The sequence below is a fragment of the Aptenodytes patagonicus genome, chromosome 3 (assembly GCF_965638725.1).
Source record: "Aptenodytes patagonicus chromosome 3, bAptPat1.pri.cur, whole genome shotgun sequence".
In the NCBI taxonomy this organism is placed as follows: domain Eukaryota; kingdom Metazoa; phylum Chordata; class Aves; order Sphenisciformes; family Spheniscidae; genus Aptenodytes; species Aptenodytes patagonicus.
Window position 1 is genome coordinate 97977598 of NC_134951.1, and position 26834 is coordinate 98004431.

At 42.0% G+C, this 26834-nt stretch overlaps 1 protein-coding gene across 3 annotated transcripts in view; it reads left to right on the forward strand.

Moving 5' to 3' along the window:
- The first annotated feature begins 4338 nt into the window (after positions 1–4338).
- The window catches only part of DAAM2 (dishevelled associated activator of morphogenesis 2), a 218983-nt gene continuing 196487 nt past the window's right edge, over positions 4339–26834 (forward strand). For all 3 annotated transcript variants that reach the window (XM_076334380.1, XM_076334378.1, XM_076334383.1), the window contains exons 1-2: positions 4339–4439; positions 25047–25183. The gene's annotated coding sequence lies outside the window, so the exon portion shown is untranslated. The remainder of the gene's footprint in view (positions 4440–25046; positions 25184–26834) is intronic.

Here is a 26834-nt window from a genome sequence, read left to right on the forward strand (position 1 = left end):
AACAAAAATGTTGTTTAATTGTGATATTATATATCTGCAGAACAATTTTAGTTTACAACTGTCCAAATAGTCCGGCCTACTCAATTCTCTTTGGTCTAGCTGACTGCTGCAAAGGAGTCAGAGCCTAGCCACAACTCCCTGTGTGGGACAGAGCTCACTCTTTCCTGTCTCCTCTTCTGGCAGCGGTGGAGGCAGGGTGTTCTCAGCCCATGCTGCCTTCTGTCCACCCCCATGTATGAGTACGGTCCATCAAGGCTAAGACTGTTGCTAAATTTAGTTTGAGGAGTTCAGTCTGTCCCTCAGTCTCCAAGTTCAGTCGCAGTGTGCTGCAGAGATGCTGGCTTTGTAAGTCTTACTCTAACACTGCACTACTTTTAATTGGAAGCACTCCTTCAGTTGTGTGAGCCTCATTCTCCCATGATTCTCATATTTTGTTAGCTTTGATACTGGAGGAAACTGAGTCTAAAATGCTGTCACTTCATTGCCTAACTGTAAATACAGGTTTATCCAGTGCCATGCATTGATTATGATACTCAGACACTTACCATCCTCTGCATGATCCTGTGTGGCTAAAGAGACACCGTAACACTGTGTTACGGTGCCAGAAAGTGCTTCCTTCCCCCTTTCCTGATATGCAGGGTACAATCCCTTGCATGGGACAAGGATAGCTGTGGCAGTGTCTTAGAATGATCCTTCTTGCTGGCACATGTGTATCTGCAACACATCACCAGCTTCCCTACCCATCACTTAAACTGTTCACTTGCACCTGGTAAGCCATGGTACTGCTTCAGGCCTTGGAAATTAAGACATCTACGAGATCTGTAAGTGGTTTCACTCCAGTCAGTGCAGTGGAGAATTAAATCTGGAGGCCAAAAGCACACAGAGAATAGAATTCTGTCATGCAAAATGAAAGGAAAATCACCGGGTGGATTTAAAAACTATGGCCAAGGCTGTGTGCATCTGAGGACAAAGATAGAGCTCTCTGCATGCTTTGGTGTGTGCTATTCTTTTGAACATATGCCATAACTTTGCATTTCCTGACTTCAGTGGATTGGAAAAAAACCTGGCAGGTTCCCAAAACTGAAATATATGCAGAAATAACATTCATAGCCATACTAGTGCAAGGGAAAAAACCCAGCAACTGGAACAACCTCATGCTTCAGGGTGTAAAGTGATCAACTGTGGTGTTCAAGAAAGAATTTCTCCTCCCTCTTTACCCCCCGTTTCTTATGTAATATTCCAGCCCACAACTGGCTGGATGTAGTGTGTTTTCCATTCTTCATGCTCTGAATCAGCAGGTATCTAACCACTGCTTGAGGCAGTGTACTAGACTAGAGAGCTGAATGGTCTGTTCCACTATGGCAGCAAGAATAGTATTTTAATACGGTTTCATTTCCTTTGGTTTATTATTTTGTTATGTATCACTAAGGGAGTAACGACAACTGGACTGCTATGTGAACATGTATTAAGACTGGTTTGGATCTGAGGAACACATGCTCTCTTGTTTTGTCAGTCATGCACTAGTGATGCAGAGGGTCTCTGTTCTCTCTTTTTTAGGGCTGAGTAATGCCTATGCTTGTGTTGGTCCAGTGCACAAAGTTGATTTTCACCCTCCAAAAGTGCCTGCCTCTAGTATCTTTTGGTAGAAGTACTGTTTTAAATAAATTATGTTTAAAATGGAGCAAATTGTGCCCCATGCACACTCCCAGTCCAATGGAGAGGGTTTTCCTGTGTAGGAAACAGGAATATAGATTGCCCACAGATGGGATCTTTGTGCTCTTCATATCGTGGTGTTGTGTTCTAAAAAGGGCTCCTGTTGCATCTTGTGGAAGTGAGTCTTACGTGATTCAGTGCAGAGGTTATGAATATACAACAATACAACTGGCTAGTCTTCCTTTCACTTCCATAAAGAAATGCAACAGGTTCATAGAGATACTGTCTTAATCTGCAGTAACTGGAATGTTGTAGCACTTCTGACGGGATGGATGTTTCTACCTTAACAACTACATGTTAAGAGGCATATCCCTTCAGGACAGAAATGAAATGCACTACTGGACACAGGTTAATAGCAGCTTTCACTGTCGTTGTCCATATCATGTATGGGTAAACAGAGCATTTCAGTCTCTTGGCATTTCAATCTTGCTGCAGTCTTTTGAAATAAAGAAATCCCGTTTGTGCTTGGGTCACACTGTAAGACAGGCTGTAGTTATTAATGCTTTACTTCTGTGTGATAGTCAGGATTTCCACGTTCCTCCTTTTCCTCTCTCTAGGGAGAAGATGTAATATAATCCTATAAATTAAACAGAGAAAGCAGGAGTCATGGATAGCTATCTCATCTTCAGCAAACACCAGGAGCCTTTACCGTGCTTTAAAGAGTTTATTAACCACAGGAGCTGAGTCAATGAAGGCTGCTGGGAGGTGGAACTACCCATAAGGACCAGCTCTGGTATCCTACAGAGAAGTCCTGAATCACTCTGCCCTTTAGAGTTCCCTGTGGATATCTATGGGGCAAGCTGCCAACAGGTAGCAACGTAACTCCAGGGTTGATCTTCTAGTATGCAGCATGGCAGGATGGGGACTCATGCCCTGAATTATCCTTGTTGATCTTAAGTAGACAAGTGGCAAATCTGATAGCCAGAGGGGACAACACCACCACTTGTTCAATGCTTGGATTGCATTGTCAAAACTGGGTTCTTTTTATTATTTTTCATTATATATGAAAACATTTTACTTCCTTTGCTTGACAGAATACTGCTTTGGGGCTGGGAATATTTTCTTGTTCCTGCATCTGCCAGATTCTTAGACCCATCTTTTAAGTATAAAGGTGGAAATCTTTTCAAAGAGACACCATTTTCTTCTGGAATTTATCTCAAGGCTTTTGGTCATAGTGATGATACGGCAATGTATGGGGCTACCTGCCATTAGAAAATTATCAGAGCAAACTTGATTTTAAGCCTTTTGAAGTTGATCAGATGATTTTTATTGATTTCAAAGAGCCCTGGCTCATGCCCAAAAGTGATGATGGTAGAGCAGAAAAGAGAAAGCATATGTATATGAAAAAACTAATCCACACAGCCCCAAATGGTAAATTTGCTCTGCCAGTAAGTTGCACAGAAAAGAACCTTGGCTTTACATTTTGAAATAGCACTCACATCTCCAAAAGTGGTACCAAGACACATACTTCTTATAACTGTTTACAAATGGAAATGATGGGGTATAAAAAAAAATAACAGTTGCTTATAATAGCAGCACATTTGTAGACTCCTCCAGCAAATGTTGAATAAGTTTTGAATTTCTTAAAAAGGTCTGCCTGTAATCAGGCAAGGCTCATTCAAGGACTTTCAACATATATCACTTCACCTTCAGACCTCAGTTTCCTCCTCTCTTAGATGGGACTACTGATACTTACAGGCTTATAGCCAAGCTCAGCTCCTAAATGCAAAACAAAGAAGTCTTATCAGTCCAAATTTATCATTGCTTGCCTCAGCAGGATTATACCATGAAAGCATTTCACTCTTCAAGTACTGCTTAACGTTAATGCTAATACTTCTGCATCAGTTTTTGCACTAGCATCTCTTCTCTTCTTCGTAACACTGTAAGTGGCTTTCACAGCAGGTGAAATGTGTCGTACTGTACAGTACCAAAGAAATAATAGAAATAGAGATGCAAATAGGCAGAGCATAATAGAGATCAAAGATCAAATGAATTTTCTGAGCTGGTATTCATCTGAGATGAGACACTTCTAGAAGGTATTTTGAAGTTAGGTGGGAAGCTGACCCACATGCCTGGGAACACATTCCAGCTGGAAGGGTTTAGTGCAAAACTGAAAGAGGATGTGGACAAGATGCTTGGAAGAGCTGTTTCACTCCTGTTTTAGTTAAATCCAGTCAAAGCCTGGACACAGCAGAGGGCTGTGGGCTGGGAGTGCGTGTGTGTGTGGGAGACTTCTTTGCCAGGCTTGATTTGAACACTGTTTAGGCACAGCTGAGAGGCTGGAAAATACCGCTTTCCAAATGGGGACTTTCATGACAGATAGTTACATCCTGGGTGTGGATATAATATATCATGGGCAGAAAAGTACAGGGATTGTCTTTTGCCAGGGACTTATACAACCACATCTGTAGTTCCCCACCGTTTCCTCCCTGACCCCCCTTGGAGGGGTTTTCTATCCAAAATGGTAAAAATTACAAATCCCAAAAAACTGCAATCTGAGCTCTACCTAGAGAAACTTTTATATCGTTCATTCCATAAATATCTCTTAGAGGCTGTCTGACGTCAGAGGATTTGGAGAGAGAGGCTGGTCTGAAAGTGAAAACAGCAGCAGTTCCAGTCTCACTACAACAGCACAGCCAGCGAGAGGAGCAGCACAGGCATTTCTCTATGTGGATTACAGGACTGCAGAACAGGGAGGAACTGCGCAGAGACACAGGCACTACAGTGTAAGTGCAGCTGCTGAAGCAAATCTTCTCCTGTTTTTTCTTGTTTTCAAGAACAAATCCCTGCAAGTACCGCTTGTCTTTCTTTTCTTTTTTTTCTCCTCTGAAATATCCTGAAGCCAGCTTGGCAGCACACGGGATTCAGGTTTAGCTTAATTGCTTCTCCCAAAGGTATGCAGAGGGGCTGACAGTGCAGGCTTTTGTACTCTTCTGTATGTGCATGGGAGTGACAGGGGATGAGGGAGGTCGAAGGAGAGAGAGAGGGAGGGAAGGACGTATCTTTGGAAGACTACAAAATTAACTGAAATTCAGCTCCTTCATGTTCTGGTAGCAGGATAGCAAAATCCCAAATAAGCCCTAGGCAAAACCCAACTTCCTTAGGCAACTCCACAGTGCAGGATTTCTTTTTTAACTCTTTAATCCCTTGTCATATTATGCAGCAAGCAGTTCCTCTTTCCTTATGAGGATGACAGGCAATTTCCTGGCTCCCTGCCAATGAAGTCCTGTCCCACTCTGTTTGCCAGGCTACTGACAATAACAGATCCTAGCACGAGTGTGGGGTGTCACTCGCTAAATCTGATGAATTTAGCACCTTGAGCCCGTACTAACTTTATACTAAGGGCTCTCCAAAGAACCCGCTGCTTCTACAGAGGAAAGAGGCATCTCTCACATCCAAAAACTAGCTGTAACAGGGTCATACGTGAAGGAGGCAGCTACTACAAAGAGAATCTCCCTGTGAAAAACCTGCAGAGGTACTGCTACAGACACATGGTGCAGGTCCCAAGGAAAGCTAGTGATTCTTAAAAATTTTTTTTTTTTTTTTACCTCAGCAGTCCAGAGATTCCCAAGCTTACTCCATAAGAAGGTGGTGTTTTCAGTGGGGCGCTCACCTGTATTTATTTACAATTAAAATTCAGTGCTTCATTCATGTAATTAATTTTACCTCCCCCACTTCACACCTGGATGTCCCTTCTTCATTCCCTGAGTAGAGACGGGAGCAGTTCTGGGGACAGCTGTGGAGGCAGCTGTCCTCTTCATTGGCATCTTCTGTAATGAGACCCATGACAGAAACAGCTATTTCCCCAGGTGGGTGGAAGAGTTTGAGGCCTTCTGTGTGAAGCTGACATACTTAGCTAGCACTTGTAACTTTAGAAAGCTCTTTGCCAGTGAGAGGGTGGTTGGTTTGTGCAGTTGCTGGAAGGAGAGATGACGCCCTTGAATACAAACACAAAGCTGGGCTGAGAAGCAGGAGCTATGTGAATTGCACAATATAATGCACTGTGTTGTTAGTAATTGGCTTCAGCCAACAAGCAGTCACAAGAAAGGCTGTTGCGAGTCAGCGCTCCCTGGGCTGAGTTGTTTTGGTGATGGAATAAGTCTGCAAATACTTTTCCTCTTGAGGGTGGCAGAGTAGGTTGCTGGGGCAGGGAGAAGGAAGAAAAGGAGGAAAGGTGAGGATTGGGAGGAGAGAGTTTTGCAGGGATCTCCCCTGCAAAATGAAATTGAGCAAGTCTGGTTAGCTGTGCTGAAAGCAACTGCAGGTTGATGTAACCACTGTGCTGGCTAATGTAAGGGGGGTAGCCTTTACTGGGCAGATGTTCAAGGTCTAATCCCCACTAAGGGTTGCCATGCCATGCCATGTAAAGCAAGCTAGGCTGAGCTGGAGAAAAAGCAACTGTACTGACTGCATGTGTGAGGGAGCATGTGTTCTCAGAGCCAGATCCTGGAGGCATGTACTTTGGAAGTGAAGTCTCCAGACCTGGAAGGAATCGGTTTGGGATCTGGGCTGCTTTGCCATGACATGTCAGAATCCTTTTCCTGTCCTCCATTTATTTCTTATTAGATTTTGTTTCCAGTAGCCTAGCAGCTCCTTTTCCAAGAAGCTGCTTTATTTTCTTAGCAACAGCCTAGTCACATTGGCTGGCAATGTGAAAGAAAAAAAATCCTTAAGAAATGTAGTAACTTGTTAGAAACCTGTATGCCCCAATAAAAGCTTGAGAGCTGTCACAGCCAAGACAAGTGTCTGGGAGCCACAGACACTTTTACCTGGTTCAGCAGTTAGTCTGTCTGAAGTGCATTGGGCAATACAGAACTAATATATACAGAACTGCTGAAAGCTGAGAGGGTGAGAAGGGGAACTAAGGGGGAGATAATTCCAGATTTGGGGTGTATTAAGCTGACTGCTTCCTTTCTGTCTCGCGATTCCTCTCTTTGTCCTCCAGCTCAGCATCCCACTAGTGAGCGACACTACCTGCAGGGGTTTGCAAGTCTGGAAGTTCCTTGTGGGCTGTTAGTCTTGGTTCAGGGGGAAAGTTGCACACTGAGTGGAAGGGTGGGAGGAGGAATGGGGAAGGAGATACTGATCTGGCAGGAGATAAATCTAGTGTCTCATGAGAATGCATGGGTCATCACTCAGCATCCTTGAGTTTCGATGAGGTTATACCAGCCAGGAAATTGCTAGTTCTTCTACTGGTGGACACTGACCCTGGAAGCAAGAGAAACAAACACAATATGGACAGGGAAGACATCTTTTCAGTTTTGCTTTGTGAAACAGAAAGCAATTCCCTGTCGGAGCTTGTGACAATCACAGTGCAACCCTGAGGTTATAAAAGTCTATATTATGTGTTACGAAGTGCAGTCTCATGGCTTCACAGAGCTGAGTAAGCAAATTCTCTAGATATCCTAGTGGCCTTACCACACTGTATCACTTTGCTGCTATTGCTGCTGTTTATTTTAGTTGTGCTCCTTATGTGTAATGGAGATCATTCTGTTCATCTTGAAATCAGTCGCAAAAATTTTTCTTATCAAGTCCAGACGTGGCGTGCACTGACTATTTTATTGGCAGGGAGGCACGGCAAGAGTTGAACAGCATCTTGAAAGCATCTCCCAGATAGCTTGGTTTCGCTCCATCTGCCTTAGTTGACATAAAATTCCCCCAAGGTCCAGTGGAATCCCAGAAACCGATCTAGTCCCTCCAGGCCAGCCATCTGACCTAGCGATTGAGCAATCAGGGGACACCATTTCCTGACACTTAGGGGAAGGATGCGTGGGAGGTTTGGCTCTCAGCACTTTAATTGCTGTGAATTTTCAAACCTGGGTCAATCCTATGGAGATCTGACCCTCTCTCTCTTCCCTGCCCCTGCAGCCCCCAGGCAAGCACAGCGTGTTCCTAAATTAAAAGAAAGCTGACTGCTCTGATTTCCATTGGATGAAAGTGTTTACGTGTATTTTCCTGTACTTTTTGTTGTGTTGATGATTGGCAGTGGCATCTCTTATGGCTTTTCCATTTTACCAGTTCTGTTCCCTAATAACACACTTTGAACTGAGGCATTTGCAGAAAACTGGTAGTAGTAGGACTTTATATATATACTAACATGCAGTAGATCTGATGCATTTCTCATCTTTCTGCAATTCCACTTAACAATGAAGTTACTTCTGTTTGGCACTACTCTGAGTCGTTATCAGGCTGAGGACTTGTTATCTTCCAAGCTCTGTATAGGTATTAAATTTCATAATGCTACGTAAATTAGTCAAATGGGATTTATTGTGTTGGATTCTCAGCCAGTGAAAATAGGTATGGGGGCTCCAGTGTAGCTATGACAAATGTATTCCAGCTGAGGATTTGGCCCAGTGTCTTCAGACTGGTAAAGAGTGACCTGAGGCACAGACAGTGCAAGTCTGCTCTCATCTGTACTAGTGAAAGTTTTTTGTAGCTCTGTATTGTTCAAGAAACTTATTCCAGGCTTCAATTACAAGTAAGCTCAAGTAGCATCAGAATTTGGTCCAGAGAAACTGAGGCCCAAGTTGTGCAAAGTAACCTGTAATTTTGGCTCTTTATTTTTAGTGTCTTGTTAAGGCACCAAGACACTCGAAAATTGAGACAGCCAAAATTATAAGCTGCTTTTGAAATGCTGGCTGACTGACTTGGGCAAATCTACAGATAGATTTGATTCTTCTCACATACTTTTTACAGCAGTGTAACTCTTTGAAGGTCAGTGGAGCTACTGCTGTTTTACAGCAGTAGAAGTCACAGAGGAATGTGTCCCATGTTGCCAGAAGCTCCCATGAGCTTTGGTATGTCAGTCCTGTACTCATGTTCTGCTTTTCCTTGACATGTCCCGTCTTTGGGATGTAGACAAGGATGTACCCATCTTTGATTTGCTGAGAACCACATAGCCACATGCCCATGAACACATCACATGCTGAGCAGCACTACTGGTAGTGCAGCCTCAAGCTTACTTAGTGCTGTGTGTTAAATCTGTACCTGATGATGGTCAAACAGGCTTTTCCCTCCCTTAGGCTTTGTGTCTGGTGTGTAAGTCGCCCAAAGTTCATGTTCCATGTTAGATTTATATTTTCAATTTTCCACATGGTATTTCAACACTTGAGATTTTGGCTTCTCTGGTGATCTCTATGGTGTCAGATAATGTCTTCTAGTAGTAGGAGTTTTCTAGACTTTGGACAACGTGGAGTAACAAATCTGACCAGGAGAAGCTCATGTTTTTTGGATTTAGTAGAAGAGTTACTCTGAGAATATGACAGGCTTATACCAGTGATAAGGTTTCTCTGGAGTTAGGAATTAGAGAGACTTAAGGTGTAAAGAAGGAAGTAGATAAGAAAGGGACGAGATCAGAAGGCTTGCTGGAATTCAAGGAGTGGGAGCTGGAGATCAGAAGGATGTGTTTAGACTGCATGAAAATGGAAATAGAAGTAACCTTGAGGAACTGAGAAAAACTTGGCAGCAAGAGAAGAATAGGCTCCCTCCCTGAATAACAAGTGCTTGCTCACTTCCCAGTTTTGCTGGCTTCAAAGCAATAATCACTGTAGTTGATATTTCTGCTCGTGAGCTTTGAAGTTCGCATTTGTTTTTGTTGAAGAGTATTTTTCTCTTCACTGTGTCCCAAGATGACTTAAATCCAGGCAATGCATGTGCCAGCCCAGCTCTTCTTTGAACTAGGGACAAAGCTGATTTGTGAGACCCAACAACTCTATTCTGTCTTCTTGGTATATTACTTTTTTTAAGGAGGCATGAACAAGGACTCATTTTTACTGTTACGGCTTTTATTATTCAAGGCAGTGAACAAGCCTGATTTGGGGGGCTTTGTATTTTGTTTGCTGTGTGGAGGGGCAATGTTTTTAGCAGCTTAAACGATTGAATTAATGAGCCATGATGTCTTAAGAGACGGAAATTTACACAGTGCCCTGTTCATCCTTGAAGAAAGTGGTCAGGTCCAATTTAACTTTTTAAGATCTGATCTGAAGATGTGTCCCCAGGACATTTTCATAAATTAAATACACAAACATACACACATGTGCGTGCAAAAGGGAGAAGGAACATTTCTGCCAAGGAGCACAATCCAGGTTGGATTTCATTGTGAAAAAGTCATGCAAGGATACATTTCAAGGGTTTAATATCATGTGGCAGGATTCCTTTCTCCCAAGACAAAGCTGTGGGAAGAGATGAAAAATCTTGGAGGATGGGTCCACTGGTAGCTATTAAACATGATAATCTGGCTGTACTCCCATCTCCAAGTCCTAAACAACTAAAAGGATTGAGCAGGGGTAGGATCAGACTATGTATGGTATTTTTAGATGCTTTCCTTAACCATCTGCAGCTGACCATTGCTTGGAGATAGAGTACTGGTTTAGATAGACTTCTGATCTGACTCTATATACTCATTTTTATATTTCTGTGGTCTTCGAGAGAGAAAACACTGTGAAGATCCTCTGATGTTTCAGCTATTCCACGAGGGAGAAACAGTCATATCTGTAAGATGTGGGCTGAGGAACTTAACCAAGTACATCACAAACCTCCACAAACTTACTCACATTTTAGAGTCCTTTAAGTGTCAAGAATGCACATGAAGAAACTATACCTTCATTTTTAGCACTGTGTCTTCTTGTCAGTGAAAAAAGTGACCAGCATGTCTCCTTGTTCCCCAGTTCAAAAGTGGATTACAAACAGTGACCATTTTTTTCAGAAAGGATTTCATTTGCTAACCCCCCTCCAGTTATTTTTAGAAATGCTTTGCATTTTCTTTTGCATTTAAATATTTCTCTAAATCTGAACATTTCGAACAGGCTTACTCATCAATAGTATGATTATTGCTGATATTTTCATAAATAACAAGTATTTTGGGTTCTTCCATTTTCCAGGAAAGCTCAGTGCTTTAAAAAAAAAAATTAGGCTATTTTTAGGTGTTTCAGGCTGGTCTTGAAAAATCATTAATCTCTTTGCACGCTCTTGGCCCTGTACTGTCATCTGTTTTCTTTCAAATCTCCAGAAGGCTGTGACAGAAATACGTGGGAATTCCATGTTGCTCTGCATCAGCCTGCCAGTTCTGCTCATTTCCTTGTCAGGTTGAAGGGAGCAACCTTTTCAAGAAGGAATGAAACTACTGTGGAGCTGTATAAGCATCCTTGCCTCTGCTGATCTGTGCATAGAAGTTTCCTGGACTCTTGTAGAGGTGTAACATGATTTCCCTCTAACATAAAGCTGTTTTTTTCCCCAAGAATGTTACAACAGTCCAGTCCCTCTGAAAACATGTAGTCAATAAATCATCAGCCTACAACGCAGTAAGTTCTGTACTTTCCACTGGTTTAAGATCAAACCCTGAATGCTGCGGGTATTGTATGCTCATTAGCCAGATGATTGTTTCTGATGGAGCTGGAGCAATCTCAATGGACTGTTCCTATTTAACCAGTACTGAGTTAAATGATGAGAATATTTTCTTGTCTGCAATCATACACTATACAAATATGTGAGGATAGGTCACATATATATAGTTAGATAAAGTTAGCAATTTATTCTTTGCATTCAGCACTTTCCTTTGGAAAATTTCCAAGCACTTTACAAATATTAATGGATTCAGCATTTTGGGAAACTGAGGCACAGCTTTCTCAGATGTCTGCAACCTGGTGGGAGTCTGTACTACCATATAAATGCTCTCACTGCAGGTAAGTTAAAGACCCTTTTTTTTAGCTATCTTTATGTCCTCTGAAGTGTTAGTTTAACAAAGCCATAGCAATTAAACTAAAATATTATAACAACATCTTTATCATTATGTTGCATTTAGCTTCCTGCCTGGTAGACAAGCCATATATTCACCAACATCATACTTCTCCCAGAATGCAAGTATATCACCCTGCTGCAGAGTGGGTACTCCTCCCCTTTCTTTCTCCCTCCCCCATATCTGTGCTGTGGCTTCCCAGAGCCTCTAGCTATAATCCCCTGTTCTTCTTCCTACTCTCCACCCTTCATTTAGGTTTTTGCCTATACTGAGAGTATGAAACTTAGGTACTGCTGATAATGATTGTAAGAGATCTGCCCTAACTAGGTGGAATGGATTTATTTGTTAGATTAAACAGCATACATCTGTAGAGAAGGTTTGCCAGGGTATCTTCCTTACAAACGTTGTCAGGAATGGGGCCATCCACTAGTGCAGACAGTCTTGGTTTTCTCACTGAGTCACTGACCATTAAGCTGGGATGCCTGGACTGTGAGTACCCTGCTTAAATCCATTTGGCAGAATCCTGACCCCCTCCAGGCAGGTGACCCCATCAGCATCTGCACAACAGATGAAAGAAAGCAAGATCTTGACCAAACACGAGGGGACTTCAGTCCTTTGCTACTTTTGCAGCCGTGTATACAGCGGGAACCAATTAAACTATGTTTCTAACAGCTGAATGCACAGAGAGACAGTTGGTTTTGTTCTTGCCTGTGCTCTGATCTGTCAGCATCCTCCTGCACTGTTATGCAGGGATAGAGTAATAACCATGCTAGGGCACTGCCAATATGAACTGTCTTCCAACTGTGCCCTACTGAGATATGAACTTGCCCTCATTGCTTGTTTCATACTTTTACTGCCCTGTGGGTCAGGCATCCCAATGAGTGAATCCCTCTGGCTCTGTTGTAGAGGCCCTGAAATGTGTTGCCAATGACAGCAGTACAAAGCTTGACCTTAGCCTTTCATCATCAGCAGGATTCAGGCAGTCTGTATGAATGTTACGAAGTCTTTGGCACTCACCATTACTAAGTTATAGGGAGAAAAACAGATGCATTTTCTGACTAGGTGAAATTTTCCTTGGGGGACCCATGAATTGTTTTCCAGCTGTGTCTGGGCTTATCTAGAATAGCTTCATGTACCTGCTGGAGGACATGTGTTAAGCTTTAAATGTCCTACTGTGCCCTTCATGATGCATTTTATGTTTAAACAGAGGCAAAATTTAGCAAGCAACTCCTCACTGCCTCGTCCTCTGCTTACTTACAGTGGTGATGTTTAGTATGTTCACATCTATTGGGACATCTCCAGAGGCCCATACTCTTTCTGATTTACACATCTGTTAGTGTAGCTAAGCTACTGGGAAATGGGAGCCTTATCTAAGAAAATACTTACTCTAAATACAAGCTAGAGTTGACCTAACATAATATATTAATATTTTCATATGGTATCACTGTACTTTTAATAAAAAGCAGTTTAAGAATGCCACTTCATCAGTCTTGAGAGTCAATTTTTCAATTACCAGCCTCGATTTTTGCAAGATATATCAACATACAATTCAGATTACATACATATTAATATTTCATTTTTTCTCACTTTGACAGATATAAACATATTATCTGTAGCTGTATGTATTTTTATCCACAGAGCATGAATATTCAAATAAGACTAGACTAAATTATGATCTCTAGAATCAGATATCAGAGGTCAGGGAGATGATATTATACCTCTGTACAATGAAATACCTAATTTGTCATTGTCAGCTGCTTTAAACTAAGAGTGAAAATGGCTGCCTCACTTCAGACTGGAAAACTTATGTAATTCTGCTTCCCACTGGTCACTTGAAAAGTCCTATGTTAATGTGTGACAGTATTGGAATAAATGTGCTGTGGAGTCTGCTGGACTACATGTCTATTATGCAGTTGTCTGTGATTGTAGGAAACAAGACGTGATGACCTTGTAGTCCTATGCTCCCATGAAGGCACATGACACAGAATCCAACTGACCACCCTACAGGCTCTGGTGACATGTGGAGTGCAGCAAATTAAAATGGAAGCAGATGGCGAAAAAGTCCCCTCTGTGTTTTGCCTTGTCTTTTCTTTCAGGGATGTTGCCTTAAGTCTTTGATCCAAATAGCCTGCTGAGGAAATATGTCTCTGAGCTATGATGAAACAACACTAGGAACACTGTGTTCAATTCTGGGTACTCAACACTAAGTGGTTACACAGTGATGGGGAGAGATAGGCAACCTTCATTTTTCCTTTGAGCACTCATTAGTCATGGTGTCTTGAGATTGTTTAGCTCTTTCAGGAATAAACTTAATTCACAAAGAAGCTAGAGGAAGCTGGGCAGTTTGGTGCCAGACTGGGGGGCAACGCCTCCAGAGAAATGGGAAATACTCTTTGACTTCCATTAGAAAGTCTCCCATTGTTAATCTTGGGCTTGCTTCTGCTGGCAGACCACTGCCATTAACTGCCATTAACTGTTTGTGTGACTTGGGGTATGTGCTTTCCAGTGTGCTATCTATCTATCTATCTATCTGTTTGTTTGTTTGCTTGTAATGGAACAGCCCAGGCTGCATAGATGTATAAGCTTTATTTTCTAGGTTTCCTGTTTAAACTGTGTGACCCTAAGTCCCTGAGCTCTCTCGGTTCCTGTATTTGTGGCTTTTGGACTTTTAAAGCTGAAGTTCTCACCAGCATTTTGGAGGCTTGTTTCTAGGGCCAGATTTTTCCATTTGATGTGAATCATACACACTACATCTTGTGATGCTAACAGGGTGGGGAATAATGGGCCCTGTAGCCACAGTGAAACTCCCTGAGAAATTCACTCATGGGTGTCACAAAAGCAGTTCTCCCAGTTCTGTGATACTTACTTAGAAGCAGTCTAAAAAGTCTACATGTAGAATAAGCTGCCATGCTGGCTTTGTTTAGTATCTCTGGACTTCAGTTATGTTCTGAGTGTCCCATGAAGCTTTAGGGTCACAGCGAATATTGTACTGCTCCTAGGCAAATGCACCCAGACTTGAGTTTGTTCAGCGGTCATTGTGCATGGTTCTTAAAACACCAAGCTCACTTTTACATATTCACTGAGCAGAGACATAGTAATCACTGCATTATATTAGCGTCTGTATATCTGACACACCCAGTGATTTGTTTGCAGACTTTCTCACACCCTCAGAGTTGCCATTTCTTTGTTTGGGTCATTTTTACCGTGGCTGTGTCAGATGTCATTATCCCTCCAGATATTTTTGGGTGTAGCTGATTGCAGCAGGGAGAGAGGACAACACAAGTCTGCCTTTTGCAGCTCACCTGAGTTGCATCATTAGAGAGCATTAAAACATTCAGGCAGTTGGACTAGGTGATCATTGTGGGTCCCTTCCAACTGAACTATTCTATTCTATTCTATTCTATTCTGTTCTGTTCTGTTCTGTTCTGTTTCTGGGTGGTTTTTTGTTTGGTTTGGTTTGCTTTTTTTTCTTACTATGTACCTTCTATCCATATGGTTACAGTTGTTCTTTCTTTTCGCCCTCCCTTCTTTACCCAGCAGAGGAATATGATAGTCCTGAGAATCTAATATGGGCCTAACTAGACTTCACCACATTGAACCACTGGGCCAACACAGGCCTTTCATTTTCTTATTGCCATTTGGTATCAGTAGGAGGATTTTGTTATACTTGTATTTCATCGGGCCTGTGTGATTTATCGAAAAGTCTGTGTGGTTATGTTTATTAGTATTTTATGATTTTTTTGCCTTGCTTGAACTGTGTCAACTATTGAAGGTCCTCTGCTGTAAAATGCGTCAGAGCTGACTAAGTGGCCCCTTGTCCTGCCTGCTTTGTTAATTGTGCTGAGCCAAGTAGTATCTATTGGATATGCAAGCATGGAAGGTAAGGAAGGGTTTTGTTAACTCAGGGAAACAAATGAGTTGTAGATGGGAGCTATGCTGCTGGTTTGGCCAATAATTACAGGCTGCAGACTTCACAGGTTCCAAAAGCTAAGCAACCTCCACCTTGCTTAATAGTTGGATAAGATACCAAAGTCTATATGAAGCAGTGCTGATCATTTAGACGCAGGTATCAATTTTGATTTGGGTTCAAGACTGAAATCTGAGGAATTTGATATTACAGGATATCAGAGTTTCTTGCCTGTGTTCCACAGTGCTTTTGAGTGCTAAACTAGTCACCTTTGAGGAAAGGATTCAAGAGTTTAGGCTATTAGGAAACATAATTTACAGAATAAAGTAACAATTTTGGTCAGTACTTTACCTGGTTCAGTAAAATGTATAGTTCTCAGATGCTTATCATTAGGTGCACTAAGAATGGGACACAGTCTAATATAGCTGTCTTTGATTTCTGGTTTCTCTGTCGTCTGGCTGCTTGTTTCTGACTCCACACAGACCCTTAATAAACTGTCCTCTTCCAAAAATGTTAATATAGATGGTCCCTTGGACTCCACCCTTCTGTGTCTGAGAGTTGTGTTACACTTGGCCAATTACAGGACCACATTTACAAAAATATTTGTTAGCTGTGGATGCTTCAGTTTTTGCATTCAAAATTTATACAATTTATGATGTGACCCAAAACACCTCAGCTCTAACGGACATTGGCTTTGACCTGTAGGGCTTGTTTTTTCAGAATTGTTGAGCATCCACATCACCAGGTGACTTCAAAAGGAGTTGTGAGTGCAAAGACATTCAGTCACTTGCCCAAGGTCACAGTGAGTGTCAGGATCAGAGCTCCACAGAGAAGTTCCTGGCTCCAAGTAAATAAACACACATGACAAAATGGTAGAAACTTCTGATCTGTGCAGGGATCCTGTGTAGCTGCACCTCCAGAAATGGGTCTTGTCTTCCTTAATAAGATTTTAACAGCTACACTTTCATAATAATAACAGTTATTGCCACCTGTGCAGCGACAGTAACTACCAGCTGAGTAGGAACTATTGTCCACTACTGAAGTCATCTCTTCCATTGCAGTGATTGTTTTTAAAATATCACGGCTTGGGAATTGCTTGGAATGTCCCTTCCTATGTTGGCTTGGCACTGACCTACCTGGTAGTAGAGTGACTGCGAGGCAGTGATTCTTGGTTTTCTTTCCTGAGGACTTACCATGATTGGCTTTGCACCAAAGAGGTGGGTGAACAATACAGCAAGCCCTGCTTTTTCATATCCACTGCAGTAAATTTAAGGTTGCCTGGAAAACTCAACAGCTATAGAGACAGCATGTTGGAGCGGCGCCACAGCCTCATCCTTCTTTATAGTGTCGGCTGAATTGGCTAGGGAGTTCTGGCTGCACCTTTTCACAAAAACAGTAATTTCCCCGAGCCCTCATTAGCACACTCCAGTGATCACGGTGCACCATGCTGTGCAAAAGCTCCACATACTTCAGGAATAATGTAATCTAGGTTTTTGTCTGAGGTCTAAGCATGATTTGACTAATGGTGATTTAGAGCTGAAATAGAAGCAAGGCTGGAGAAGTGGGCTAAACTTTTTTCTCATTTAGCTGAGTTGTCTAAACACTGGGGACTAAGATGAGCTTATGCAGAGCCTTCTAACATTGACTCGGAGTCAGGTTTTATTATCCCTCTTTTAGAGAGTACAGAGTCAGAAACATGAATTGGCTTGCCCATGCCCACACAGAAATGCACAGCTAGTGTCAGCATTACAACTTGGTTACTCAGAAGCACACAGATGTGCAACATGTATCGCATTTCTTCCCACTCCTACTTGCTGTAAAGACTTCTTGCAAGGGATCAGATGCATACTCTTTGTTCTCTTCCTGTCTTTCGTGAGTATGGTTGTTCTCTTTTGGTGTAATTTTCTTTTTTAATATAAAAGTCTTCATGAGTCAAGTAATGCTTTTCAACATGTACGGTTTTATGATCGCTGTAAAAATACAGTTCCTTGAGTCTGAAAAAGTTTGTACCTGTAGAGCTTTTTGTTGTTGGCTCTCCTGGGTAAACCAGTACACACCAGTGGAAAGTGAGAGAGGACATATGAAGATTTCCAGAAGTGGCTGAAGGAAATTTTCCTGGCCATAGCAAAGCACAACACTGAAAATGAGAGGACAATCAATTTAAATGAAACCAGTAAGTTCTAAAAGGTTTAGAAAACTTCAGGTTGATGCTGAGGTTGAGACTTAGGTTTCCTGTCTGTTGACAATTTATGAATGCCTTTGCCTCTCCCTAGATGTTGGGCATAACTGTTTGTGTCAACTTCCCTATGGCCCGGAGCAGAATCTGCAGGCCCTTTCCTTTAAAGCCTTTGGAATTTACATAACCCTGCAATTGTAGCAATGCAAAATGTGGCTCTGGTTACAATAACAAGGGTTTAGGGAACGCGGGGAGAGATTGTAGTGGCAAAGGCATAAAAGCAAAACAAAACAAAACCCTACATGCTGTTTTAATTTTCAGCAGCCACGTGAGAACTCTCCGGCAGTTCCTGGCTATAAATACATCTCTGCCGTCATAGGAAGACAAAAAACAAAACAGTTCACATTCCTCCCAAATTTTCTTAAGGTTATAAAAAATAAAGGAAAGGTAAATATTTCAAAAGCAGAGTATGTCTTTGCTGAGGAATGTCAAATTATTACTCAAGGGGGTTGATATTTGCATCAAGTGAGGAAATTTGGCATTGAACCTCTCTCATTTCCCTGCTCCATCTCCACCAGCTCTTTTGAGAAAACCACTTAGGACTGCATATGGATAATGTGCCAGGCAATGCCTCTTAAAGCCCCAGGGCTTCACTGCCCTAGTGTCAGCTGAGGCAGGAACTTTCTTTGAGATGAACGAGGACTACACAGAAGCATGCCTGTTGCTTCTTGTCAGATGTTACATCCTAGTTCTGTTACATGTTGTGTTAGAAGATGGGGGTTTGGTACCGGGGTTTTCCCACTCTCCTAGTAAATTGGGGTTAGGACTGTAACTTGCTCCTTTGAAGAGTTGCAGAAGTAATGGGAATGCTCTTCATACCTTTTCTCCAGCTTTGAGCTTTCATTTATCAGACACAACTTGAAGGACAGGCTAGATAGAAGGCTGTGTAAGGTATCAAACATATGGGGTAGAATTGTAAGGAGTTTCATTGCATTGGCTCTCCTACCAGAAAAAAAAACCCAAACCCATCACTTGCACATAAGTGGTGGAATAGAGAGTATCTAGGTCTACAGCACATCTGCTTTCCAGAAACCATACCAATAGCAAAAGCTGAAAGAGGAAGCTTTCTGGAATATTACTTGTATTCCTGGAACAGCTTTGGGGAGTAGATTTGGCACCTAAAGACAAATTCTTTGCTGTAGCAAATGGGAAGGGAATAGTGATGAGGTTCTACTGGCACTGAAGCAGAAGAAAATGGAGAACCAGCTTAGTGATATGGATGTTGCAAAAACCAAAATTCTTAATTTAAGGTTTTTATATTCTTATGACTGGTCTTGTATGTGGAAAAATGTCAAAGTTAGTGAAGACTACTCAAAGAGGCAGTCCTTAAATGAAAAACTAGGTTTAATAAGGACAGAAGATCAAGTCCATAGCAATAGCTTTTTCTGAACCGTTTTCCTTTTTCCTAATCCCAAAAGATAAGTGCTGTGAAATAGGTTTATCTTGCAAACTTTTGGGCATTGTTAAGGTTGGAAGCTTCAAAAGGTTATCCACTGTCACTGTTTCTTCTATCATGTGCTGCTTTTATGCAAGACTCGGATACCAGGTCTCCAGAACTCCTGGTATGTGTGAGATTTGGACATTTCTGGGAATGACCTCTCTGATCAGATCTGAGGTGTTATTTCAAACCTTGCTGTACCTTGTGTGTGCAATAGCCTAACCTGAACTGAGCTGAACAGTATCAGTACCTTCTCCCTCTGCCATCAGGAAGACGGGGTGCTGTGGCACTTACAATGCTGGAAGCAACAGGGGATTCTGACTTCAAGAACAGACAGAAGCTGGTGCAAATGTTTTAATAAGAAAGGAAAGCCAAGTCAGAGAAACACAGAAAATGTAGTACAAGAGTACTATTATGTACACAGCAGGTTGTGTGTATTCCTGTCTACACAACAAGGCCTACCTGAAGGCAACAAAAAGCATTCATTATTGGTCCCATTTGACTCACTGGGAAATTAGGCAAGAGAAAGAACTAGGCTGCAATGTGAAAAGGCCAGGCACTAGGTTTCCTTACTTTTGAGGACTACAGTCAACATGAGTGCATGTGCTGTTGATAAAAGGCATTGTGCAATGCAGTACCATTAGTTTCACTACTCCATTTTACTGCACAGTTTTCCCTTTTAATGTCATTTCTAGAATCATAACTTCTCAAATTCACTACACAATTCAGCTGAGGACAGACAAATAGTAACACACTTCCCAAGGCAAACGCTTCCTGCCCTTTTGAAAAATTATCCCCATGCAATTTTTTCAGCAACATCAAAGAGTTAAGGGGAGAAGTGGATGGAGAAACTTGACATCAGGCTCCCTCTCCCTTGCATTAAATCAGCCTCCTCGTACAGAGTTTCAGTCTCAAATGAAATGTCTCATTATGGCTCAAGAAAAAAGGAAATTGGTGTATTTTTCCAGCTATCCAGATTAATTAGTAGAAATACCAGTGGCTGTACCACTGGCTGAAAATGTAAACAGAGTATTTTGATTCTCTCCGTTAAAATGAGGAATGGGTTTTATAGACCTGTGAGACAAAGAAAGTGAGTGAATGAATGAATGAACACAGCTGTAAGGTGCTATAAAGATTCTATTTCTGTTTGCTTCAGATGACCACATTATTCAGAACTGGTTGAGCCATGAGTGAGTGACTCAGCTCATTCCAGTAAAAAAGCTGCATGCGTACTTGGTATCATCAAAGGTTTTTATTTCTGCCACTATACTTTGTTGATTCATGTATTTATTAATTTTTGCCTTGCTTTTCCTTCTTTTAGAGGACATCAGCTATTGTGGAAATACCGTCACTATTCAGGACAGGGTTTAGTTATGTGACCACACATTGACATGGCTAAAATGTGCACAGGTTTTTGAAAAATGTGTGAGCATCACTTCATTGCATAGTGAGATGCTGTGGCACTGACAGATGCAGACATGAATGCAGAATCAAAAAGCCAGTGCTCCATACCAAAAGTAGTGCTGTGGAAATAAGCAGGCCTGCTTGATAAGTAAGCTTATAGTTATTACATGTGGCTAAACAAAGATTTGGTCACCTGTTCAAATCCGGTTTCAGTTGATCAGAATGAAAAATTGTTACAGTTGCAAGTGTCGTAGGGTAAGCTACCTTACGTTTAGACTCAGGGATGAGAAGATGTAATGCCATGTGAATTGCATGACTGAGGATAGCTCTTTAGGGAATATAAGGACAGACTGAATCATGAAGCGGTAACACAGGGAATGAATGGAGATAACCTTTAGCAGAGAGCCCTAGGGTAACCAGGACCATGTGAGGGTTTCTCTACATTAACGAGATGGAAAGGTTTACTTGAAACTTCTTTCTAGGAAGGAAAAGGTCCAAGTCTTAAAATGTGGCCTAATGTGTCAGTCTGGTGAAGTTCCAGGCAGCAAGACTGGAGGCTGGGAAAGAAATATCAACACCAGCAAACTGGGAAGGAACTGCTGTTTGCAGGGAAAATGATTGATTGAACTGTGGTGTTGCTTTGAATGGGCATGAGGCCTCCCAGAATGGGGTATCTTTGAATTTGTGAGTGTTCCCTGGAAAGCATAGGAAGGACAAACTGCAGCAGAGGAGGAGCCTGATGTTGCTGTGAAACGGTTCTCCAGTGTATGATAGCATCTGCTTGACACTACCTCATTGTAGGGACGGACAATAAGCCAGTTGAGAGCTTGTGAGTCAGCATTGGTAGGCAATACAACAAGAGCAATGCTTTGGTGGATGTCTGTTATAGATCGCCTGATCAGAAGAACGAGTAAAGGAGACCTTCTTCAGGCAACTGGAAGAGCCTCATGATCACCTCAGTATCTGCTGGAAGGGCAACACAGCAGGGCACAAGAAATCCAGGAGGTTTCTGGAGTGATGACAACTTCCTAACACAGATAATGGATGAGCTGAAGAGAGGAGTCGCTCTACTCGACCTGGTATTTACAAACAAGGAAGAATGTGTTGGGGATGTGAAAGTCAAGGGTAGCTTTGGCTGCAGTGACCATGGGATGGTAGAGTTCAGGATCCTGAGAGGAGGGAGCGAGACAGGATCACAACCTTGGACTTCAGGAGACCAGACTGTAGCCTGTCCAGGGACTTGCTTGAAAGAATCCCCACAATACACGGCCCTGGAGAGAAGAGATGTCCAAGAGAGCCAATTGATTTTCAAGGATCACCTCCTCCAAGCTCAAGAACAGTTCATCCTGATGAGCAGGAAATGAAACAAAGGTGTCAGGAGGCCTGTGTAGATAAGCAAGCAGCTCCTGACTAAAGTCAGACATAAAAAGGAAGTTTACAAGAGGTGGAAGTAGGGTCAGGTGATGTGGGAGGAATATAGAGACACTATCTGAATGTGTGGGGATGGGATAAGGAAAACCAAGGCCTACGTGGAGTTGAATCTGCTAAGGGACATGAAGGGCAACAAAAAGGGTGTCTAAAGGGAGATCAGCTGCAAAAGAAAGATGAGGGAAAAAGTAGATCCACTGCTGAATGGTCTAGGGGACCTGGTGACAAAGGACACAGAAAAGGATGAGATACTCAAGTCTTCTTCACTGTGGTCTTTACTGGAAGTACTCACCTTCAGAAATCCCAGGCCTCTGAGACCAGCGGCAAAGTATGGAGCAAGGAAGACTTACCCCTGATGGATGAGGATTGAGTTACAGAATATTTAAATAAACTGGACAAATAAACAAGTAAGTCCCTGGAACCTGATGGGATACACCCAGGAATGCTGAGGGAGCTGGCTAATGTCATTGTGAAGCCACTCTTGATTAGTTTTGAAAAGTCATGGCCACTGGGGAAGGTTCCTGAAGACTGGAAGAAAGCAACTGTCACTTTTATCTTCAAGAGGGACAAGAAAGAGGATCTGGAGCACTACAGGGTGGACAGCCTCATCTCACCCTGGGAAAGTGATGGAGAAAACAATCCTAGAAACCATTTCCAAACATATGAAGGACAAGAAGGTGACTGGGAATAGTCAGCACAGATCTATAAGGAGAAATCATGCCTGACCATCCTAATAGCCTTCTATGATAAGACGATTGGCTTGGTAGATATGGGGAGAGCAGTAGATACTGTTTATCTTGACTTTAGTAAGGCTTTTGACACTTTCATGTAATGTCCTCATTGACTAACTGATGAAGTGTGGGCTAGATAAGTGAACAGTGGCATGGCTTAGTAGCTGGCTGAGCTGCTGGGCTCAAAAGGTTGTGGTCAGCAGCAAACAGATCAGCTGTGGGCCACACAAATGGTGTATCCCAGGGTCAGTACCAGGATCCAAAACTGTTTAACATCTTCATTAATGGCCTGGATGATGGAACCAAGTGCACCCTCAGCAAGTTTGCAGACAACATAAAACTGGGAAGAAAGATTCATAGACCAGATGGTCATACTGGTGTTTCGAGGCACCTCAATAGGAATCTCATAAAATTCAAAAAAGGGAAATGCCAAGTCCTGTTCCTGGGGAGGAATTACCTCATGCACCAGTGCAGGCTGGGGCCAACCAGCTGGAAAGCAGCTTTGCGAAAAAATACCTGGAGTCCTGGTAGGCAACAAGTTGGCCATGAGTCTGAAATGTACCCTTGTGGCAAAGAAGGTCAACAGCCTCTGGACTGTACTAGGAAAAGCATTGCTAGCAAGTCAAGAGAGGTGATCCTTCCTTTCTGCTCAGCATTGGTGGGACACATCTGGAGTGCTGTGCCCAGTTCTGGTGTTCCCCAGTGCAAGAGAGAGATGGACATATTGGAGAGAGCGCAACAAAGGGCCACAAAAATTATTAAAGGGCTGGTACATCTGACATATGAGGAGAGACTGAGAGACCTGGGACTGTTTATTCTGGAGAAGAGAAGGCTTGAGGGGATCTTATCAATATGTATAAATACCTGATGGTGCAGGGAGTAAAGAAGACGGAGCCGGATGCTTCTCAGTGGTGCCCAGTGGCAGGATAAGAGTTTATGGGCACAAACTGAAATACAAGAAATTTCATTTAAACATGAGAAAAAACTTTTTGTAGTGATCAAATACTGGAACAGGTTGCTCACAGTAGCAGTGGAAGCTCCTTGCATAGAGATACTCAAAACCTGACCGGATGGGGCCCCAGGCAACCTTCTCTAGTTGACCCTCCTTTGAGCAGTGGGTTTGGAGCAAGTGATTGCCAGAGGTCTCTTCCCACCTCAACTGTTCTGTGCTCTGTGGATACCTTGATCTGTTTTTTTCTCATGACTGAGTCAAAACAGCTCAAGAACTCTGATCACAGCTGGCACTTACTATTTTGGGCCAAGTACTATTTGGGATGTGCTGTCCCACATCCTCTTAAAATAAGTTATGCCAGGACAAAAATCAAGAATTGTGGTGAAAGGTTTTGGGGGGAGTGCTAGAGTTGCTTCCTGTGCTATATATAATTTGAGGTTGGGTAGAGGACTTCACTCTCTAATGTTTCTAATGTGGTATCTTTCACTAGTATCAAATCCTTACAGAGAAGGGAAAAGAAAAAAAAAAAGAGGCCTGAATTTGCCCGGTATTGATAGACCTGTGTTAAAGTTCATATTGTTACTTCAGTGGAAAATGGGGTTAATGAAGGGAAAACAAGGCCCTGTGTTTCTGTTATCCCCAAAAGACTACAGTTTCTGTGAGTAACCTTAAGGCACCCATGGAGGAACTGACAATTTGAATGACGTTTCTCTTAAAACAGCTTAGTTAAATGCCATGGGAAGCAAACAAGGAAAAGGTTGCTTTAATGGTATTTCCTAAAACGACAGTACAGCAGCATTTGTGGAATGTCCTGGAGCACAATCATTTGGCTTTAATAAAAAATAATGAAAAAATCCCAACAACAAGAAAATAAGCTGAATTATAAAAGTAAATAATTCATAACAAATTTCCTCCTAAATCCTGGAAGTCATCTGTCTAGAGCATCTGATACAAAGAAGCCAAAGCCAATAGTTCTGTATCAGCTGAAAACCATCTTTGTAGATGTTAGTCACACTCTGTGCGGAGAAATTTGTTTCTTTTTCTCTATCAGTGATCACTTATGAACCCTATACTCAAAGTTAATGTGTAGAGCAACCAATCAACAATTTGTCTACAATGCAGATGGAATCAGTGTTGAAGATATAATGGTACATGTGAGACAGTCATATTGGATTTGATTCTAGAGTGTATTAAGAGCGCTGTTGAGTTCTTCAACAAAGAAGCTTTTAAGTGTTTTCTTGCCTTTACATGCCCAAATAGTATCTACTACCTGCATCTTCTCTTGCTTAGTGTCAAGCACGTGCTTCAAATCATTCTGGTTTAAGAAAAAGTAATTTAATCAAAACACTGGAAGACCAGCCCTGTACTGAAGTTAACAGAGACCATACAGGAACCTCTGTACATATTTCTTTTCAATTTCTTTTGAAAGTGACAAAACATTGGAGATGCCTTTTATATTGATAGAAAGCTAAAAGGAACTATTTATTTGCAATTGTTTCTCCAGAATACCATCTCTACAGTCAAAATAGCTGTACTAACTCATCTGAAGGTGGGCTCTTCCTACACGGTGAGGACCTGAACTGAACAGAGACCTACACAGAGAGAGAGAAGAGCAAACCAGAAACTACACAGATCATCCAGGTTAGTTTGGATTTGCATGTGGGGAATGAGAGAGGAACAGAATACCAGGGAACAGGATTTTAGGTATCACTTTTGTTCTCTTAAACTTGTGTTATGTTATGTTACATGCATTCACCAGGCAAGAGGAATCTTCCACCTATTGCAAGGTGGTTTTCAACTTTAGAGCAAGGTTACAGCAAACAGGGCCTCACAATCCCCAATTACAGACAAACCAGGTATGTTTAGAAGCAACATGTATCCTAATGGCATAAAAATGGTAACCTCCTACCCCATCTGTTCTCTCTACCCCATCACCGTTTCAATAGAACAGAACTTGTATCCAGGCTGTGCTACAAGTGTTAGTCACGCTGTTACTCAGTCTGAGGGTCAGCATATTGACTTGGTTTTGATTATAATTATAGTCTAAACTGGAGGCATTTCTTGTAAGTTAGTAAATACGCTTATTGGAAATGATAGTTTAGTAATGTTCTTGATTTTATGCTCTATTTTTCCTCTTTCTTTCTTTATTCTGTCCTTCATTCTTCCAGAATGGCTACCAATTAGAAGAAAACTTAGTTTCAGCATCTTCCTCCTTGGTGCAATTTAGAATCCTTCAGGGCTTTAGTCTATTAAGAAGAGTTTGTGCATTGAATTTGTGCATGAAGCCTAATTACACCTAATGCCTCATCGTCTTCAGTGTCCTTTCTATTTCTCTCGTAGCGCTTGCAGCAATCACTTACAGAGACAAAATAGTGTGAAACCTTTTCTTCACATGGTATTCCCACTTTACGGGATCCGAAATGCTGTGAAGTCATGTGACCCAATTCCCTACTGCTGCGCGCTCTGCAGCAGTATTTACATGAGTGCAATGTGAGTGTAAAGTGCGGCTGAGTTAAGACGATTCATGCTTCACACTGATGTAAATGAGTACACCAAGCAGCAGGGCAGTGGTGAATCAGTTGTCAGGGCTCAAACTCAGTCATACTTCTGCTGAATTGCGCCGTAAGTTCCCTGTAGTTGTCTCCATAGGCATGATCCTGCCCCTCTGTCAGTTTCCTAAATAGTTCCCACAGCTGTTAGAACCTCACAGATACAAAAATACAAATGCTAAGCTTCAGATTCTGTTACGTGAAACATACTATGATGTTTTGCTCACAGCTCCAGTTCTCTAGCTGTGTATGAATATGTATTCAAGAGGAACACATTTACTCCCCATAATTTTAAAACATTACCATTTTACATCTTTGAAGTCTTCTGGAAAACTGACTAATTCATTCTTGATTAGCTAGACCCCTCAAGGTGAACAGTTTCTTCTCTGGCATGTGCAGTGGTTCAGGAGCAAACAAGGATCTTAGGAGCCCAGTCTCTGTGCATGAACATCTTGCATAGAATCAGGGCCACTACCTAGTTAAATATGTGCTGCTCTCTTGGCATACACCAAGTCTCCTTCTGGCTCAGACTACCACGATGGAATTAAACCTTGCAGAATCTGGGTGTGCCCCTCTTCATATCCCGGTCAACTGCTTCACAGAGAGAGCAATGAATTTTCTTTTGTCTCCAGAGCAACTCAATCTTTCTGGTAATCGCACATGTACTACTTAGCACCCCACTGAAGCATGGGTGCTCTGCATTCCCAGTGAACTGAACTGTCTTGCCAAGTACAACAAAGATG